The sequence below is a fragment of the Globicephala melas genome, chromosome 8, assembly GCF_963455315.2.
Source record: "Globicephala melas chromosome 8, mGloMel1.2, whole genome shotgun sequence".
In the NCBI taxonomy this organism is placed as follows: Eukaryota; Metazoa; Chordata; class Mammalia; order Artiodactyla; family Delphinidae; genus Globicephala; species Globicephala melas.
Genome location: NC_083321.1, coordinates 27,291,285 through 27,311,069, shown reverse-complemented (window position 1 = coordinate 27,311,069; position 19,785 = coordinate 27,291,285). Strand labels below are relative to the sequence as shown.

Here is a 19,785-nt window from a genome sequence, read left to right as displayed (position 1 = left end):
TTGGTGAAGCTGGAAACCACTTGAAAAAATGTGTATTTGTATGCATGTGGAAGAATCTGTATTAAACTTGAATCATCTGGTATTATTTTTTAAAACAATATTCCTTTTGGTAAAGTCCAGGAATCAGGTAACAAAGTGTCCCTTTCATTGTGAGAGAAGTTAAATTAGACCAGTTTTCTTAAATGATTGAAAGACTTATGAAAAATATTGTTAATCCCTATAAATATTGTCTTTCTATACACCTTTGTAAATGTATCTTTTTATAGTAGTTGCTACATTTGTAAAGAGGTAGGTGAGTCAGAAACAAAATAAATGCTATGGGGAAGGTAATTTATAGACAAATGTAATGAATAAACTAAACTCCAAATTAGTACAACCCTAATAACACGTTCTACTTCTCTTCCAAATCTCAATTGATTACTATTTTGTAACAGACTTTCTGCATATTATAACTCACTGATGCCTTGGTGTTGTTTTCTGCAGCAAAGAGCTCTTTTTTTCTTTTCTTTTTTGATGGAATAAAGGTTAACCAAATTTTATAGCTTAAACTAATTTTTGAAAATGACCAGAATTATGCCCTTGCTATAAATTATCTTAAAACTGTATGTACATAAAGATTGGCCATTTAATGAATGTATTATTCTTTGTTAACATTATAGGTGGACTTATATCCCACACTAAAGTGGTCATAAATAATACAGCGACTGCTAATATTAAAAGCAGGTTACTATTAAAACCAGAGTTTTGTGGTGCTTCTTAAATACCAGCATTCTCAGGGGTCTAGTTAAAAAAAAAAAAAAAAAGACAACAGAAAGTCATGGAGCAGTAGTTTATTCCTCCCCTCCACCCGCCCCCAATTCATCTGGCTAAGTTTTGTGGGGCTTTTTCTTCTCATGAAAATTATTCTGTCACATCAAGCGCGTGTGTATGTCGCTGGATCTGAATTGCATGTGAATTATACCTTGAATAGATTCCCCAAATTGGAGAAGCACAAATGTTCCCCTTCTGAATATTTTAGACTTGTATGAGTTCTCTCATATTTTTGTTTTTGTGCAAGGCCGCTGGTAAGGCGGCCTGGAGTCTTGAATGCTGACAATCTCCATTAGCATTAATGCTGTTCTCTTATCTCCCCTCACTCTCCTCAGCTCCCCCCTCGCTCTTTCTTGTCTGACGGTTCCCTGACACCGTTGACAAGGCTGACACCACCAATCAGCTTCGACTCAGCAAGGTCACTGTTCAGACTTGACTCGTGATTGGCTGCTGCGCTTCAGCGTGTTATTACTGTCTGATTTGATCGGAGGCAGGGGGTGGTCTCCAATCAAACAGAGAAAAGGTCCTAGAGAAGGTAATTAAATCCTGTCAGAGGCAATTATCGGTTCCAGGGCCATGACTCTGGCCCTGAATGCAGATGATCTGAAACTGTATTCTTGTAGAAATTCAAGAGGGCTCCTGGCATGGTTCAGCTAGGCATAAAGGAAGCAGCAGGCTTTCTGCAAACAATGCAGCTCTGTATTATGAACCTTTCTGCCTTTTTTCCCCTTTCCCCGAAGACTTCTGTTTTCACTGATCAAAAATATTCCTTTTCAGGTCACATTCTAATTAATTTAATAGACAAGGTTTTCCTTTCTGGTACATAAATAATGACAAGTTTTACTAAAGAACTTCTGCCCCCAACACGGGCTGTAACAAACAGTCTTTATCAAGGCAAACCAAAGCCTGTAATAGAAGGACACTAATCTGTAGTTTGGGCGAAGGGAGAAAAAAAAATTTAAGCCTCTAATACGGATGTTCTGCCTGAGGTGGATCCTACCCTGTTTATACCTTCCCGTGCTCGTGATGGATTGCTGCTGTGACAAATCTTGAAGTTTCTCTGACGTACTCTAGTGATGGCGGTGTGCATTTAATGACTACAGTTTTTAAAGGACAGAGAAAAGCTGCCACAGATTTCACTCGTGAAGAAAGGACTTCTCCCTACCCTTCAAAAGAATATTTAGGAGAGTTAAAATTTTAAATTGAGCTTGGGAAATAAAAACAGACAGAATGGAATGTTGTATTTTTTTTTTTTTAATTTTACTTTATTTTATTTATTTATTTATTTTGGCTGCTCTGCACGGCATGTGGGATCTTAGTTCCCCGACCAGGGATGAAACCCGTGTCCCCTGCACTGGGAGCATGGAGTCTTAACCACCGGACTGCCAAAGAAGTCCCAGGAATGTTGTATTTTTAATTGGGAAGAGAAAGCTAAGATAAACTCCATAGGTGCCCTTCTGCTCATCTATAGACAGAAGACTTTGGTTTTGTTTCCTGTGTGATTTCTCTTCAATTGTTATTAAGTAAGCTTTGAAGTATGGTTTTTGCCCAAAGAACCCAGCCCTAAAATGTAAACCTCTGTCCCCTTCCTGAATCATTATTAATTGTTCTCAGTGGTATTAACCAGTTCAGCATGAAAAATATTTGATAGGATGAAGGTACTTCATTAAGTGTCTATATGCTCACCCTACTGGCTTTAACAGACTTTATGAAATATCGCTCTCAATTACTGTCAGTCTTCCAGATGGATAGCCTTGATTTCAACCTTTGTGAGGCTGGGTATTACTTTTTCCAGAATAAGATGTTCAAAACACCATTAAAACAATTTCTGTATTGTTGCTGATGAATCAGTTTAACCACCAGGGTTTCTCCCGAGGGAACAGTTAACTTTCCTCTAATCTTGGTTGTTTTTTGTTTCTAAAACACCATATTCCTTAATATACCTGACTTTATTTGTTTTGTTGAAACATAAACAGATGCTTTAAGCAAAACATCATTTAAAAAAAGTTGTCCCTGCTACCAGTCCATTAATCAGGATGAGGTATCAGGCTGGGAAAGAAATTGGTGGGAGAAGATGTTAATAATAAGGAAAACTGCTTAGGACACTGGTCGGCTGAGTTAAAAAAAAATCTCAAGTCCAAATCTGCACACATGACTGTGAAAATGATGTTTAATTCATCCCATATTGCATTTTTGGAACATCAAAGGCTTCATCAACTTCCCTAATAAAGATAAAATAGATACGGAGATAGAAGCAAACTGCTCAGGAATCTGGCAGCGTATTTTAGATCATCAGGTTTGCTACTATTACAGAACTAGCTCACTTTTCCTCCATGTGAGTGACAACACTGTTTCATTTTTCATCTAGGGTGTTTATTTTTATTTGACCAACCATTGTATATTATTGTGTCATGAGATTATTTTGTTTTGTTTTGAAGTGGTAGCTATTTTACTGAGGACACCTCTTCTGAAAGAAATCTTTATCTGTGAAGAAAAGTTTTGTAAATAAAACAAAAACATTTGAAATATTTTCAAATTATAAATAAATTATAAATAGTAATTAAGATCAGTGCTCCTAAAAGAGGGGCAAAAAGAAAACCTGGGTCACATGTGCCTCTTTTCCTGGAGTCCTCTGTACTCCAGGCATCTTCATCCTTTTTGCTCTAGACGCATCTTTCAAGCTCCCTTACTTGATTGGGAGCTGCTTAAGGATAGGGATGGTGTCCTACTCCATCCGATGTACTCAAAAGCCAATAAACTGAAGAATATCTTATTCTACAGACCGTTATAGGACGCCCCTATGGGCCTCTGTGAGATGGGACCACTCCCAAGTTGAGATCCTGGAAATCATCATAACCGTATAGTAACATTATTTAATCAGACAAGGGAGTTAACTAAAATGTCCTACTGTGGCATTATGTGATGGCTCTTAGCTGTGTCAAAGTGTTTGATATGTGCTCTAAATAAAGATGGGAGTTCTTTATGTTATTACTTAATTTTGTGGCCATTGAAGCACCAACCATCAGAACTGCCTTAATGCAAAATATCTGAGATCACTGTACCTTTAAAAAGGTTTGTAAGCAGAACTCTCCAGGGGACATTATGTTGTGTTCAATGCTGAAATGTATTTTAAAATTTACAATGATTATGCAAAACATGGAAAATAATTCACATTTATCTCCTTATGTTCTGTTGCTCTGGTCAGTGTTATTGGATTGGGAAGAGTGGATTTGCCTTTTAATTGGTCTTTTTCAGATTTCTGGTGAGATTCCTACCACCACTGATGACAGGAGTATACACAGCCCAAACAAAGCCCACTGAGGTACATTTTCAGGGTGGTGCATATGGGAACAATAATTTATGAACAGTAATAGGAGCTGGGTATGCAATTCCCTGCCTAACACCAGAATAAGTGTACCCCACTGATTACTGAGTGCACTGAAAATACTTGAGTAAAAAAGATAAAAGTCATCTGCTGTTCACCTCGTTTGTAAGTTGGAATTCCTCGAAAACAATTGGAAAAAAAAAAAGAATGATGTGAAGATCACGATTAAGCATTGTGTACTAAGAGCTATATATTTTTATAAAAAGGGAGTTGGCAGTGAAAAATTAGCTAGACCTTGCCACATAGGGAATGAAAAAATTAACTTTCCCTGTTCGGTGATATTGCTGCAAATTCGCTGTGTTGCAAGCTGCATTTCACCCCTCAAGGGATCTGAAAACTTATCAGATTTTATTAATTTATTGGCTCTGTGCTGAGGTGTATTGTAAACCAATTTTAAGTACTTCATTTTGCTATTTATTCACTGCTTCCTAAAAGAAGCAGCCTTTCCTACAAACCCTGAGGGTTTCCATAATCAGTTATATTTTAACTTTCCTCAACCTGAGGATATGAAATCTAAATACATTTAAATGTTTTATTTGATGTTTCTTAGCGGGTGTCACCTTCATTCCTGATTTGCAAAATTAGGGACATATTCTTTCAGCATTGGCATCAGGGTTGGGGATTGAGGATGTGATTGAAGGAGTACCCCGTCTTCCATTTATAGTAGTTGGCAATTTTACCCCTCCCCTTCTTCTGGAGACAAAAATCTGCACATGTCGATGGTGGAGTAGAAATGCTCATTTTAGAAGGAGCATGAAATTGACTGGCAAGGTCAGAGAATGGTGGAGAGGAGGGGAGAGCCGTGGTTTGGCACCAGGAGATCTGAAGGCTAAGAAAAGAGAAGGAAGAAAACGTGGGAGTGTTGATGGGATGAATGGGAGAGAGGTGAGGTCGGGGTGGAGGTAGAGAGAAGAAAAATAAAACCTCTCTGGTAAATGGAAGCAGGGAAGGGCACCCAACTAGAAATCACAGGACGTGGTGGTTCTAGATCCGGTTCTGTCCTAACTAGCCGCCAGGGGTGATAGCTGTGATCAGTCCTGCTCAGCACCTGCTCCATTTCCTTCCCTCACCCCAGGGTTGCCAGGTAAAATACAGGGTGCACAGTTAACTCTGAATGTCAGACAAATAAGAATAATGTTTAAGTAAAAATATGGCCCAAGTGTTGCATGAGACATACTAAAAAATATATTCCATATTTATGCAAGATTCTGATTTTATTGGACATCTTGTATTTTCTTTGCTAGATCTGGCAACTCTACCACCCTGACCCACAGTGATATCTGGAGCTTTGTGCAGGAAGATGCAGAGGTTCTGTAAACATGGGGGCCAATGTCAGTGTCAGTCTGATAATTGCCCCTTGGTCAAATTTCTGTTAAGAGCCTTGAGGTTTGTTTATTTCTTGCCTCTTACCCCTGTCATCTTTAGATACCACCGCAAATATTTTCTCTTTCATGTTCTAATGCCTAAACTCCTCTGTCCTTCTACTGCCCTCCTATTAGTCACTCTCTTCCTCTTCTTCTCTCAACTCTTCCCACAGTGTGTCCAGGAGTCCACAGTTCATTATTGTTTATCTACATGTTTGAGTTTCCTCCTCTCTTAATGGAAACACTGTTCTTCCCTGAGGATCTTACTTCCTTTGTAGCTGTCTTAAGTGGAGACCACTCTCTGTGAGTTACTCCAAGAACTATGGAGTGAGGACACAGAAGGGACATTCTCATTGTAACTTCCAGATCCCATGAGAGCCCATTCCCTGTCTTTACCACACTCTTCCCTTCTATGCTGGCAACTTCTCATCTCCTGTTCATTCTCCATAGGTAATAAAGCCTCTGTCAACTGTCTCACCCACAGACAGGTGAGTGAGGCCGTTCTAGACCATCCATCCCCGGCAGAGCTGCCAACCAACGACAAAGGTCAGCTGATTCCACCTAGACTAGAAGAGCTGCCCCAGCCTTTATGGCTGTCCCTGTCATCTCAGCCAACTCACAGAACATGAGCTAGATATTAAATAATTGTGGTTTTTAGCTACTAGGTTGTGGGGTACTTGGATCATCTTTTCCTTTTTATATATAAATTCTATCATTATCCTTGAGAATTTCAGTGTCCATATAGAGATTTTACAGACATGCTTTCCTTACATGATTTGGGTTCTTCATCTTTGAAGAGCTTTACCTTCATTTAAAAAAATAATACCACTAACATTAATGGTTAGAATATGGAGAAAGAGGCAGAAGAGGGTAAGGGGGAGTGGGACCAAGTCTCAAAGTTGTAATCTAAAGAGTTGAAATATTTTTTTGATGGACAGCAGAAGTGACGACAGGCAAGTTGGAAACCTTCTGTTGAAGGATAGTCAAATCTAGACAATTTAATCCAACTTCTGTCTAAAAAATATCTTCCCCTCAATCTTCCATGGGCCATACTCCCCCAAATATTGATAAATATTCAAGCCAAGAAAATGAACAAGATTCGGTTCAAATAGGCTGTAATTAAAGAATGTCTATAATTGTGGGGACTCAATCTAACAATTGTGTGATAATAAATTTTTTTCATTTTTAAATAATTGACACCTTGAGTTCTGAAGAGATGAGATGCCAACAGATATACTTCAGTGCCTTCCAGAGAAGAGATAGGAGTGATAATCTTCAAGTGGGGGTAGAGGTAAAAAGAAGGAATTAATATGGGGATAATGGGAAAGGGAGATAAATTTTACGAGCTCATAAACCTGATGAAGAATAGGCATTAACGGTGGAGGAAGATGCTGAAAAGAATGGGCTCTACTGGGCATTTCATCCATCTTATGAATCAATAAATTCAACTCTTTGGGCCTTGTTTTCCTCCTTTGTAAAATCAGTGAGTTAGGCTAAAGCTGGGACAGCAAGTTTTTGGCATGCTTACTACCACTCTCCCTTTCCATGACCAGGTCAAAGTTTGATAATCAGTTATAGCCCATTGTCCTGTTCAGCTTGGATGTAGCTTCTGAATCTCTTTTGGTCTAGCAATCCAGGAAAACCATCAATGCAGTAGAGGTAACATCTGAGATGAAAACCTCTTCCTTTACCCTAGACTAAATTATCGCAAACAACCTTTGGAATATTAAAATTCATCATGCTTAATAGGGAAAAATCTAAATGCTTCTTTCCATCTCTGCTTTAGGAGATGACGCAAACAGTGGCATATTATATATAACCTGGCCACACATCAAATTACTTCAAGTTCTAGAAAAAAAGTCAATAGAGATATTTGTTCTCTTTAATCTACTTTTCAAAATTCTAAACATGGGAAACCAAAAAAAAACATTTTAATTCAATTTTCTCAAGATGAAGGGGAAAATTGATTTCTGACATGGTTAACCACCACATTATCAGATATATAGATTTTAGGGAACCAACATTCAATTTCATGAGCTTTTTTTCCTTTCCCATATATGTCATATTGTAAATCCATTTTGAAGATACCATGACAGTTTTAAAAAATTTATTGTTGTTTCATTGGATTTTTCCTAAAGCAGAACCGAAATCTAGCCTTGAAAACAGGTCTCCTCAAAACTCAAAAACCAACCCTTCTCTCAAAGATCATCTGCATCTCTCCTCTTTGTTCTAACAGAAAGTTGCACTTCCCAAATTATGCATCGTGTTGAAAATTGTAGTAGGGTGACACCCAGTTAATTTTTTTAAAGCTTATTAACATATCTTGAATAATCTTACCCTCTGCCTATGACACCAAAGTTTGCAGAAATGTAGGCTAACTCATGTTTTGAATTTTGTTCCAAAAAACAATCTTGAAAAAAGCCAGTATTGAATATATATTGAATACATAGTTGAATTATAAGAAAAATCTGACTATCTTCCTAAACTCACACTTTTTGGGGGGGTCATTTCATAATTTTAAAAATTTGTTTTGTTCTCTTCAAAAATATCATCAATGCGTAATGTGGAAAACTTCAAAAACACAGAAAATAGAAAGGGAAAAAGTGACTCATATTTCTTCCACCCCAAAGTTGCCATGCTTATCACACTTTTATGTCCTTTAGTCTTCCTCCCTCTTTCCCTCCCTCCCTCCCTCCCTCTCTCCTTCCATCCTTCCTTCCAGCATCATGAAGCATCTATTGTTTTTATTGTCTCTATTTTACCTTCAGGAACATACTATGAAAATACTTCCACATAAATGCACATTCCTTCTCAATAAGTTTATTAAAGTAAATCTTACAATGCACTGTACAATTTGATGAGTTTTACAAATGTATACAACCACATAATTGACACAATTCAGACAGAGAACTATTCCTCCTTCCAGTCAGTTCTTAACATTACCTCAAAGATAACTCATGTTTAGATTTACCTGTCCTTGAGCTTATTTAAATGGAATCATACAGTTTTTAGTCTTTTAGGTTTAGCATATTTTCCTCAACATAATGCTTTTGTAATTTGTTCATGTTGCTACACACAGTTCCATCTTTTTTATTGCTGAGTGGAACGTCATGTGATATATGAATATACCACAATTTGGTTAGGTTTTCTATTCTCCAGTTAATAAACATTTGAGTTATTTCCCAGTTTTTTGCTATTTTGAGTAAAGCTGCTGGAAACATTCTTGTACAAGTTTTTTTGGAACATGTAAATGATTTTCAGTGATTGCATAGTATACCATCGAATCTGTACACTATATATACAACTCCTATTAATTCAACCCCTATTGTTGGTCAGTAAATTATTTCCTATTTTCACTAGCATAAAGAATGCTACGGTGTAAACCTTTGTGAGTTTTCTTGCCCCCCCTTTTTTATTATGGTAAATACACATAACATACAATTTACCATTTAACCTTTTTAATTGTGTAGTTCTGTGGCCTTAAGTACATTCACATTGTTGTGCAGCCATCACCTAGATATATCTCCAGATATATTTTATCATCCCAAACTGAAACTCTGTACTCATTAAACAATAACTCCCTCCCCCAGCCCCTGGTAGCCACTATTCTACCTTCTGTCTGTAAATTTCACTGTTCTAGGTACCTCATATGTGTGGAATCATACTTTGATTGAATATTTGTTCCTTTGTGTCTGATTTCACTTAGCATAGTGTTTTCTGGTTCATCCAAGTTACAGCATATATCAGAATCTAATTCCTTTTCAAAGCTAAATAATATTCCATTGTATGTCTATACCACATTCTGTTTACCCACTCATTCACTGATGAATGTTTGAGTTGTTTCCCCTTTTTAGCTACTGTGAATAATGCCGCTATGAACATTGGTATACAAGTATCTATTCCAAGTCTCTGCTTCCAACGCTTTTAGGTGTATGAATGGAAATGGAACTTCTGGATTATACAGTAATTTTATGTTTCGTGTTTTGAGGAACTTCCATACTGTTTGCCACATTTTACTTTTCTACTCTGTGGAATGCACAAGGCTTCCATTTTTTCCACATCCTTGCCAACACTTATTACACTTACTGTTTTCTGTTTGTTTGTTTTTGGATAATAGCCATCCTACTGGGTATGAAGCAGAATCTCCTTGTGGTTTCCACTTTGTGAGTTTTTGTACATAACTCTGAACATATCCCTGATTATGTGTTTAGGTGAAGTTTCTAAAAACATAATTCCTGTGTACAAGGTTCTGTCCATTCTGAAGTCTCCTAACATGCATAGTCACACTTCCCTGCAGAGAGGTTATGCTGATTTATGCTATCAGCAGTGATACGAATCCTTTTTACTTTTAGACGAGTCTAAATTATTCTAAATCGTTCACTTGATGGTTTCCAACATCTGGATATTTTGCCTTTATTACGGCAATTATTCAGTTATTTGGAAGTGTTTCATGTTTTGCATACTGGTGATCACTGATGGTTGTGATGATGACCACTAATTAACTGTTATCCATCAATAACTTGAAACCTTTTATTAATTAACTATGATTCATCCATATTTTGTAGATTGTGCCTGCCTTGCTCTTCTTGTTCTCCATGTAATGCTCTGTCTTCTTTTATTTTTTATATCGGTACAGATTTTATTTTTTTGTGATTAGAGAATTTAATATCTACTCTCTTAACAGCTTTCAAATACACAGTACAATATTGTTAGCTATAGTCACCATGCTGTACGTTACATCCCCAGGACTTAATCATTTTATTTTAACCTCCTTCACCCATTTCACCCACCCCTCACCCCAGCTTCTGACAACCACCAATCTGTTCATTGTATCTATGAAGTTGGTGTTAATGCTTTGCCTTCTTAAAAAATCTTGATAAAAAATAGTAACAATAATGATTCCTTGTATTTGCATAGAACTTTAACTCTTTAAACTCTTCCACACATGTTTTGTTCTTGGAGTGTCATAGAAACCCTTCCAAGTACGGAGGTAGGAAATGTACTCTTTTAATCATTATTATATGTGAAGAGACTCTAAGGCCAGCCAACTAGTTTGTGGCATAGGCAGGGTGGAGACTGAGTGTCTCAATTCCTATTCAGAGCTCTTTCTTGGACACTTCAAAAGCTTTCATAAATATGCAGAAAAAAGTTTTTTTAAAAAATCACCATATGTATACTATTTAATGTAAAAAAGTGAACTCCAATAGAATTTTCCACTTTGTCAGGCTCAACACATTTAATTTTGATAGGATGCCAAGATTTAATGAGGAAAGGTGCATAATTTCATCATTACACTGAAAATAGACATTTCAAAGCAAGCACAGTGGACAAATTAACTCATCACGGAGAGGTGATAGTTTTTTTTATAATTAATCAGCTTTTAATTACTTAAGACTCATAGAACCTTTCAGAAAGGCAGGAAGAAAATTTTCCATAAAAATATCTAAAGATAAACCAAAGATGAATGTATAACATTTGATATCACTGAATGCTCACAGTGGCATTTGTGGTTTTCTTGAGATTTTAGCAAAGTACTGTCAATCTTTCCTTGGTATTCTGCATTTGACTTAGATGTGTATGTTTCAAATGACAATATTACCTCCTTGACCAAGCTTTGTCAGTCTCCTCCGAATCCTATTCTCCTGGAGGCTTCAATGTTTGGAATTCTGTGTTCCTCTTTACATTACCCAGTGGTAGCAAGGATCTTGCTAAGTCACTTTAGCAAGAAATCCCACCCTGGATATCTGATCTCCCTCAGTATCTGATCAAATCTTATCCCCACCGTTCACCTTGGCCTGTCTTCATATTTTCAACTTCTTCATGAGTTTTTTTCTCAAAAGTGTTGTACTGTTGCAACTGTCTAATGTTATTCCGTATCCAGTAAGACATTTGATCTTTAGGGTAGGAAAAAAAAATCTCTGTAATGCTTTCGTGGTTGTGAAAACCTTATCAATATGAAAGTTGTCATGCCTTTAAAAATTAAATTAGGAGGTAAAAAAAATAGAATCCAAATTTAAAAATTTACACTCTTGTAGTATGAACAAAAGGTAAGAGTTTTTCAAATTTCGAGTACAGCTGCTTTCTGTAGAAATGACATTCTTGCATGGGTGTCTGCTGACTCAGCTTTGACTTTAGACCCAGAAGCCCTGTAGAGGTAAAGAAATTTCTAGCTCACGGCTGTCAAACATATTAAGACATTCTTTTTTTCCTTCCAGTTTTATCGAGATATGATTGACATACAGCACTGTGTAAGTTTAAAGTGTACAGCATAAGGATTTGACTAACATACATCATGAAATTATTACCATAAGAAGTTTAGCAAGCATCCCTCGTCTCATACAGATTCAAAATTAAAGAAATAGAAAAAAATTTTTTCCTTGTGATGAGAACTCTTAGGATTTACTTTCATATGTAACATGTTGCAATGTTACTTACATTTCATCCCGAGTATTTAATTATCTTATAACTAGAAGTTTGTACCTTTTGACCACCTTCATCCAATTCCCTCTTCCCCTGCCTCGTCTTCTGGCAAGCACAAATCTGATCTCTTTTTCTATGAGTTTGTTTGTTTGTTTGATTTTGAAGTATAACTGACTTACAACACTATGTTAATTCCTGTTACACAACATAGTGATTTGTTACTTCTATACATTTCTAAACGATTACCATGGTAAGTCTAGTTATGATCTGTCACCATGCAAAGATATTACATAATTATTGGCTGTTCCCCACACTGTACATTTCATACCTGTGACTCATTTATTTTGCAACTGGAAGTTTGTACCTCTTAATCTCCCTCACCCACTACTCTCCTTCCCCTACACCCCGCCCCTTTGGCAGCCACCTGTTTATTCTCTACCCATGACTCTGTTTCTGTTTTGTTATGTTCATTCATTTTGTTTTTTATATTCCATATATAAATAAAACCATACAGTATTTATCTTTCTCTGTCTGACTTATTTCACTTAGCATATAATACCCTCTAGGTCCATCCATGTTGTCACAAATGGCAAGATTTCATTCTTTTTTATGTCTGAATAATATTCCATTATATATATGTATGTATGTATATCTATATATCACATCTTCTTAATCCATTCATATACTGATGGGCACTTATGTTTCTTCCATATCTTGGCTATTGTAAATAATGCTGCAATGAACATAGGGGTGCATGTATGTTTTCAAGTTAGTGTTTTCATTTTTCTTGGATAAATACCCAACAGAATCAAATTGGACTACTTTCTCATACCACGCACAAAAAATAAATTTAAAATGAATTAAAGACTTAAATGTAGGACCTGAAACAATAAAACTTCTAGAAAAAACATAGGCTGTTCACTCTTTGACATCAGGTCTTAGTAATATTTTTTTGGATGTGTGTCTGTCAAGGGAAACAAAAGAAAATATAAACTGGGACGACATCAAAGTAAAAAAGCTTTTGCACAGTGAAGGAAACTATCAACAAAACAAAAAGACCACCTACTGAATGGGAGAAGAAGTTTGCAAACAATATACTCGATAAGGGATTAATATCCAAAATATGGAAAGAACTAATATAACTCAACATCCAATACAATTCAACTGTATGATGATTGTAATGGAAGTCATGAAAAGTGATGAGGTCAGCTGCAGGGAGATTAGAGAAAGAAAACGAAGGTGCCTAGGACAGAGGCTGGAAAAACTCTATCATTTGAGGGTCAGGTAGTTTAGTGGTTAGACAGTGTGTGACACCAAAGAATGTGGTATTACAGAAGCCAGGTGTATTATTTTCCAGGGGCTACAACCGCAGCAACTGGGTGGCTTAAAACAACGGGAGTGTATTCTCTCATAGTTCAGGAGGCCAGAAGTCTGAAATCAAGGTGTTGGCAGAAATTGGTTCCTTCTTAGGTGTTCAGAGAGAGAATGTTCATGCCTGTTTCTTAGCCTGTGGTATTGCCAGCAATCCTTGGTATTCCTTGGCTTGAAGACGCATCACTCCTATCTCTACCTCTGTTGTCACATGGAGTTCTCCCCTATATGTCTCTGTCTCTGTGTCTCTTCTTCTCTTCTTATAAGGACACCAGTCGTATTGGATTAAGTGTCCCCTCTACTCTGGTATGACCTCATCTTAACTAATTACATATGCAAAGACCCTATTTTCAAGTGAAGTCACATTTCAAGGTTTGGGGTATACGTAAATTTTAGGGGGACACTATCCAACCCAGTACACCAGGGGAAAAGATAAATTCCAAAAGGAGGCAGTGTTAGCAGCATGTGATGCTGCAGAGAGGTCCAGAGAATGGTTTCAAACTTGTCCTGGTTTATTGGAAAGCGGAGATCTGCAGATAAAATTATAGTGGGTTATTCTTAAATCTGAATGTGCAGATTCCCTTCTTGTTTTCAGTCATCCTGAAGTTTTATTGATGACTTGTACTAGAGAGTCTGTCTTCATCTTCGAGAGATGGCTCAGTAGGTGTCCCTCGCGTGGCACTGGGGTCCTGGCTCTGGAGCGATGTGAGAGTGCAGGTGCCATATTTGGAATTTCTCTTTTTGATCTCTGCAACCACTTGGTTCCCTTGGAGAACTTTCCTTAAGTGATATCCAAGCCCTCTCCTATTTAAAGGGCACAGGGCTAATGGGATCACTAGCTGAGGTGAAATTGTTGCAGATGGTAATGTGAAGACTAATTTATTTTCAGAGGCTTTTAGGAATTCATGTGCTTTTAATGATAGCTTACTATAACCACAAATCCTTCATTTTCATTCTTTAAAGGGAGAGGATATTGCCTATTATTAACAGTAGAGGAAGATAGAGTAGGCAGCTAACTGACCCAGTGAATCTGACACAACTGTGGTGGGGTTATGAAAGCTGAAGAATTTTACTGCGCTCCTAGGATTCTGTCTTATTTTTTATATTGACTTTTTTGACCCCCTTGCAACCCATTTTCACCTGCTCGTCTTTCTTCCTCAGTCAAGCATCCATCGGCAGGCCCCACAGTGAGGTTGGTTTTCTATGATCCTTTTATTCATCAAAAAGCTGAGACAGCCTTGTGCTCCCACCATTACGATAGCAACATTTTCTTGGAGAGGGCAAAAATGGGTGGGATTACTTCCTGTCCTTTACTCTGCTTTGGGGCCCTATTATCTGCTTCTTCTTAAGCCAGGGGATGACAGGGTAAAGGGGGGTGGGTAGGGATGGAAAGATTTATTTTCTTTTAATCTTGACATGAAGGGAGAAAAAAAGTCTTCTATAGCCATAAATCATTAATTTCAGGAGGGAAAATGTTGGTTCCTTCCCTGGTCCTTTAAGCCAGCTGGACTTGATGATATCATATGTCTATAATTTACAAAGGCCAGAGGCCCTGAGACAGTGCTCTCGTTTGCTGCAATGAGGCCCTGAGACAGTGCCCTCATTTGACCACCATCTCTACTGATGTTGGACTCTTGGTCCTGCTACCCAGCTTTATGTTCTGCCTCTGATGAGTTGCAGGTTTATTGTTAGTCTTTCCAGGTCTTAAAGCTTGGATTTCTCTGACGGGTTTTCACAAGGGTCGCACTTCCAGCTCTTAGAGACCCCAATTTGTCCAGGGCTCTGCTCTGCCTCGTGCTCCACCCATCCCAGCCAGGAAAGCCCTAGAGCTTTGGCACCCAGGACAACAGTCTGGTTCTGAGATCCAGAAGGAGATTTTCATTGTTTTGAAAGTACCACATGATCATTCTTAACGGGAAAAGTGTGGGTTTTAAAGTCAGGCTTATTCAGGGATTGAATGTCAGGCTCTGACCGCTTCTAGTTTCACTTTTTGAAAGAAAAAATTTCATTAAGTACATACTGAAAACAACACAACAATGTTTATATCTAAAATATACATATAAAAGCATGGACTGGACTATACATACACACTGTGTGGTTGTTATTGCTCCAAGGTGAATCTGGGAACTAGATAGTACTAGAGAGGAAATGAAGGGGACTTCAGGTTTATCAGCAATGGCTTAGGTTTTTTTTTTTTTTTTTGCGGTACGCGGGCCTCTCACTGTTGTGGCCTCTCCCGTTGCGGAGCACAGGCTCCGGACGCGCAGGCTCAGCGGCCATGGCTCACCGGCCCAGCCGCTCCGCGGCATGTGGGATCCTCCCGGACCGGGGCACGAACGCGTGTCCCCTGCATTGGCAGGCAGACTCTCAACCACCAGGGAAGCCCGGCTTAGATTTTTTACATTAAAAAAAATCTGAAGGTATGATGACAGAAAATTAACATTTAAAAAATTCTGGGGCTTCCCTGGTGGCACAGTGGTTGGGGGTCCGCCTGCCGATGCAGGGTATACGGGTTCGTGCCCCGGTCCGGGAGGATCCCGCATGCCGCGGAATGGCTGGGCCCGCTGAGCTTGCGCGTCGGGAGCCTGTGCTCTGCAACGGGAGAGGCCGCAGCGGTGAGAGGCCCGCGTACAGCAAAAAAAAAAAAAAAAAAAAAAAAAAAAATTCTGATGGTGGGTTTAATATATAGGGAGAATAATATTCTCAGAATTTTTCTGCGTTAAGCATCTTTTCATAAGTTTATTTGCCATTTTTATTTCTTCTGTGAATTGTCTATTCGTAATAGCCTCCTATTTTTTCCATTGGATATTCATCTTTTCCATATTTCCTTGAAGTGATTTGTATATCCTCATATCAATTCTTGGTTAGTCATGTGCATCGTGAGTATATTCTACCTGTTTGTGGTTTATTATTTCCTTTTACTTTGGGCATCTTTTGATGGACAGTAAGTGACAGAAGCGATAAACAGAAGCTGATTTATCAAACTTTTCCTTTATGCCTTGATGTTTTGGTATATTGCCTATAAAGTGCATCTTTACCTTGAGTTCATAAAGTTAGCTATTTTCATATACCTTCTTCTGATAGACAGTTTTATTTTCCCTTGTAGGTATCTGATCAATCTGAAATTAATTTTTTGGCATGCATAATTTACAAATTTAATTTAATTTTTTTCTATATGGAAATCCAATTGTTTGAAACTACTTAATGGTTGGTTACAGGAACGCTATGGATTTTTGTATCCAGAAAAATTGCCACATTCTCATACATCTTAATAATCATAGTTTTATTCTATTTTCTATGTAAACAAATCTATAGTATTGCAAATAATGACAATTTTGTGTATTCCTGTCTAAGTCTTATAGACCATATTTCCTTTTCTTGTCTTGTTGTAGTGTCAAAGTCTCTAGTACAAGGTTGAATAGCAGTGAAAATGGTTGGTGTCCTTATCTCATTATTTACATTAATGAGAATGCTTTTAAACTTTTACTATTAAGTAGGAAGTTTGCTATAGGCTTTTGTTAGATATTTCCTTATCAGGTTAAGAAAATTCCCTTTTATTTCTAGTTGGCTAAAAATCCATTTTTTAAATTATAAATGAAAGGGATAGATTTGTTTATTTCTCTCTTATGTAATATTTACCATGTGAATGGCTCAAACGGGTGGTTGAATGATGCTCCTCGGGGTTGTTTAGGGACCAGGCAAGTGCTCTGCCTTTCATTAGGCCACTGTTATCATTGTGAGAAGAGGGAAGAAAGACTTGAAGGGGGAGGCCCAAGATCTTAATTTAAAACCCAGGCCCCAAAGTTACATATGTAGATACCACTCTCTTTACACTGGGGGAGAAATTGGTCACAGGGCTACACATAACTGTAAGGGAAGCCAGAAATTGTAGTGGGCAAGAGTCTTTGCCAAAAAGATTAATCTTATGCATTAAAAAAAAATCTCTATTTTAATTATCTTAAATTAACATTGTTATTTATTTGTGTTATTTTTTTCTCAATCAGTTGCTGGAGTTTTTCCCCCTTTTATTAGTATTTTTTCTTAAAAAACTCAAAATGACATTAGTGGAAAAACTGGCAAAATCCAAAGGAAGTCTGGAGTTTAGTTAATAGTAATGTACAAATGTTGTGCCTACTACCAAGAGTAATACAGAATATATGAGGACATAATAAAAGTAGTCAATATTTGTAAGCACTTACTATGTGCCAGGCATCTTTCTAGCTATTTTAATCCTCAAAATAGCTACCATGAGGTAGTTTCTACTAGTATCCATTCTGTTTTATAGGTGAGGAAACTGAGATGTAGAAGTTAAGAAATTTGTTCAAGATCACGTGGTAGGAAGGGTTGAGTCATAATTTCAACCCAGGCATTTGGACTCTCACACTAGCACTTGGAACCATTGTGCTCCAAATGACCCAACACTATAGTTATGAAAAGACTTTAGCCAGTTTCAAAGGTGAATGTATCACTCAGAGTTCCAGCAGGAAATGGATGACATACTCAAAACTGGCTGAGGAGTGTTTAATAAAGGACATATTACAGAGTTTGGGGAGACCAACAAGGGAAGGTGTAATCTTCAGGGGCTGGTAACAGTGGGGAGCTAATATGACCCTATGACATGACTGATCTGTAATTCTCACCTTTCCAGAATGGACTTTTCCCTCTCTTCCACTATTATTTCTATGTATCTTACTTTACACCAATCATACAGCTATATTCAATTTTTAAAAAAATATTGCTTAGCCAGACCTAAAAGGCTAAAAGGAGGGAAATGGTTATTAGGATGTAGAGAGACTAGATACAGCCAAATGTGAGGGCTGCCAGGTAAAATCTGTGGCATTTGGTTGAGGAATACAGCCAACCTTCCCTGACTACACAATGAGGGAGCCAGAAGAAATACTTCCCTCTCATTTTCCTCCAATCCACCCATCTCCTGCTGTTCTCTCCGGTAGGTTAAACCCAAATGGAACACAGAGAGCCAAGAACCCAGTTGACACTGTCTATAAAGCTTTGCCTCCCAGGGTCCAGAGCAGGATGGGGAATATCTTGGAAGAGGAATAGGAAATATCCAGCAAAGTGAATTTCTCTGTTAAGGAAATCTTTTAGCTCCCGGAATAGTTTTGTACAAAACTGAAATCTCCAGTAAAATAAGCATATTTAACAAGGTGTTAAAAAAATCCCTTTTTTTTTCTTTAGTTTCATCACTCTGGGAAAGGAGCTAGGCTTTGGTAAATGCCCCTGCATTTACCTTAGTTAAATCTCTGTGACAAAAATATTTATACGTCTTTGAGTATGTATATGTAACTGAGTGGATAGAAGCCATATTTTGTTCCCAAAGAGTCATCAACTTAGGAACAGTGGTTCCCTTTTAGGCTATTGTGTACAGTCATCACAATACATAAAGGAATGTTCAAGGTTAGAGGAATTGAAAGTCATTCATGTCTTTAGTGCTAGAAATCAGGTTGATCAAATCACAGAAGTTTCAACAGGTATTTAGAAATTGGATGAACATTTTGGATTCTCTGGTTTAACTTCCCACTTATTGAAGGAAGGCTCTCTATAAGAAATCCTATAAGATAATTTTTAAACCTATAAATCTATAAATCAAGGGAACAGAACTGCCTGGGCCCCTATGACATGACTGCTCTGTAATTCTCACCTTTTCCAGAATGGACTTTTCCCTCTCTTCCACTAGTATTTCTATGTATCTTACTTTACACCAATCATACAGCTATTTTCAATTTTTTAAAAATATTGCTTCAAGTCATCTCATTTCTTAAATAAACAGGAGCAAGAATATGGTGATGCAGAAGGAACAGTGAATTAAAACTCTATTCACCTGTGTAAGTATTTCCCGGGGAGAGAGGAAGTTTAGATGCTATGCTTAGCTCAAGCTAGCATATTCACTTAGATGGGCCTATGTACTTTAGTGTGTATCAAGCATTGCATTTTACATGCTTCATGTAATCTATACAATAAAGTAGGTACATCGTTTTACAGGTATGGAAATCAATTCATTTCCCATGAATAGATAGATAGAACCAAAATACTTTCCTAATTCTGTCACATCTCAACCAGTGTTTCTCATGAGGGTAGAAGGAGAGAGAGGGAAAAATGTCTCCAGAGGGGATGCTTGGAAACGTGTGTGGGGCTTTATTTTTTTGATCGTCACATGGTTGGGGAGGGCTATTGGTGGCCGAGGATGCCAACACAATAGTGCCCAATTAAGAACACTGACCTATGACACCCTAAAATAAGGTAGAACACTGAAAATGTTTCTGTTTTAGAAGTGACCATTTGAATAGTCATATATTTTTTATTTTATGGATTTTAATCATGTATGTATGTCTTTTGCTTAAAAAAAATGGTGGGGGAAGAAGTTAGATTTTTTTTAAAGAAATCTTATGGATCTGGATGAAGAAAGTGGAAGCCAAA

The 19,785-nt window shown here is 37.6% G+C and overlaps 1 long non-coding RNA gene across 3 annotated transcripts in view; it reads left to right on the top strand.

Annotated features, from left to right (window-relative positions):
* LOC138842775 (uncharacterized) overlaps positions 1-19,785 on the top strand; it is a 64,961-nt gene that overhangs the window by 44,482 nt on the left and 694 nt on the right. For all 3 annotated transcript variants that reach the window (XR_011377617.1, XR_011377619.1, XR_011377616.1), the window contains one exon: positions 1,146-1,345. This is a non-coding gene — a long non-coding RNA (uncharacterized lncRNA). The remainder of the gene's footprint in view (positions 1-1,145; positions 1,346-19,785) is intronic.